At 38.4% G+C, this 2,210-nt stretch overlaps 1 non-coding gene across 1 annotated transcript; it reads left to right on the forward strand.

Annotated features, from left to right (window-relative positions):
- Positions 1–422: 422 nt before the first annotated feature.
- Positions 423–528, forward strand: LOC128409682 (U6 spliceosomal RNA). Its single transcript, XR_008329294.1, has one exon. It is a non-coding gene; the product is annotated as a U6 spliceosomal RNA (small nuclear RNA).
- The last annotated feature ends 1,682 nt before the right edge of the window (positions 529–2,210 follow it).

A 2,210-nucleotide genomic window follows, 5' to 3' on the forward strand; every position in this document is an offset into this window, starting at 1 on the left:
AATGCCCAGAGCTGTGTTGAATGTCTATGAATTGCCCAATTACTAGAGATGGATGTGGTTTGCAGTGTTGCACATTGATATAAATGCATTGATCTTTTCCCCAAAGTTATTAAAGCCAGGAGGGACTGCAAACACTCCTGCTGCACAGTTCCATAATGCACCTTATTGATTCTATGAATTCACAGTAACTCAGCACTTGTTTTCACAGATGCCTGGTATCAACAGCAAACGCCGTTTTCAATGTATTTTTATTTGTTAAAATGCTTTAATGGAGAGCTGAAAGCACAAAGGCATTCCTAAATTTTCCCATGACAGCATCTTCCAGGTAATAAAGGTAAACCAAAGCTTCTGCTAAGAAGAATAAAGGCAGCCCAGAAGATAGCATGCCTTATCCACAAATACATTCAAAAGTCCAGCAAAATGTGCTCGCTTTGGCAGTGCATATACTAAAATTGGAATGATACGGAGAAGATTAGCATGGCCCCTGCACAAAAGTCCAGCAAAATGTATGGGTTGTATGTAACTTCAATTTTCTTTTCTCTGCTCTAGATATTTGCAAGAAGTTGGGCTGTTTAAATGATGCCTGAGGAGCATTGAAAAGTTCTGGATGATTTTGTTGTTCAAACAGAGCAGCAGAGGTGTTTTTTTTTTTTTAACTAACTAACTAACTAACCACAGTTGAAGAAACCTATTTATTATTATTAACCTCTCTTGCAAGTCTGAGTTCATTCTGAGCTTTGGCCCACTGAATCTTCTCCCTGCGACTACTGGCTACTTGTGTATACTCTTCCTTCGTGATTTTACCTTTCTTCCATTTCGTTAACATGCCTTTTTTGAATCTCAGCTCATCTGTCACTCTTTATGCAGCCACACTGGTTTCTTTAGATACCTTCCAACTTTTCTTTCTTGTTGGAATTGTCTGCCTTTGTGCCTTCAGAATTTTATCTTTAAGAAAGTCCCATCCATCTTGGACTCCCTTCTCCTTGAGTATTTCTGACCATGGGATCTCACCCAGTAGTTCCTTAAGCTTTTTGAAAACAGCTTTCTTATTGTCCAGAGTTCATGTCTGACTACACACTGACAGGAAGGAAACAGGACAAGAAATACTGAGGAAAGGGATGTCTTAGACAAAGCCTAGCTGGAAGAAGTAAATAGGTAGAGACTTGAATACATATCCGTGTGCTCTGAGTAGCTGCCAAATTCCACAGAGTCCAAACAATTCCAGATTCTTTCCTCTAAATCTTACTTTTTAAAAACTTGAAAGACATTGATTTTGTATTGAACTTGCATAAATATTTATATCTACTTCCTCAGACACATCTGTCATTGTACACTGGAGAGGTGAAGTCAGCATCTACTCAGTTTGCCACATCTTTTTCAAGTGGTAAGGCATTTGGGTAAATAAGCTCAGAAGTCACCATGATACATACACAAAAATGCTAGCATTCAAGTTCCCTCATACAAATTCCTGCTATGTGGAACTAAGTAAAATTTACCTCATGCAGACTTCCTTATCTCAGAAACAAATTGTGGATGCAATACCAACAAATATTTAAAAAAACAACCTTTAAGGTGCATCAGCTGGATGTCTGTCTCCATTCAGATAAGTGTTGCATCATTAGAAATTAATTCTATTTGAAGAAACATTAGCATTCTAAACCTGTTGGCAAGAAACCTTCCTTCTGAGGGGCTGTCTGCCTCCACCCTTTTGTATGTCCTCATTCAGTATTGGTTTTATATCTCACTCTTCATGCTCTACACTGAGAAAATCCTTTAGGCATCTTGCAATTAGCATTTATTAGTCACATTGGCTCATTCAGAAAATTTACAACCCAGGGCTAATTTCACACGAGTTCATAAAGGAACAGATCAATTTCAGAGAGTCTAAAATAAAGTAGAGCTACCACATTCCATTGACAGGGTCGGGGAATAAAGGACCCTGCTTTCACTTGATGAGACTCATAACAGGTTTTAGAAGAGTGTATCATGCTAATGATCATTAAGCTCTCCATTCATGAGACTTGCTAGTCCTATAAATGAGTTTGACTGTCAGAAGTAACAATTTATTCAAGGAAACTCAAAAGTGACCCGAAAGACGCTGTGAGGTGGATCGTTGTCCTCACTCCTCAGAATGAAGACACAAAGCAGAAAAGTGGCTTACAGAAAAGTTAGCAATTGCATTAAGTAATAAAGTCCCCACTTTCCTACAT

The sequence above is a fragment of the Podarcis raffonei genome, chromosome 2 (genome assembly GCF_027172205.1).
Source record: "Podarcis raffonei isolate rPodRaf1 chromosome 2, rPodRaf1.pri, whole genome shotgun sequence".
In the NCBI taxonomy this organism is placed as follows: Eukaryota; Metazoa; Chordata; class Lepidosauria; order Squamata; family Lacertidae; genus Podarcis; species Podarcis raffonei.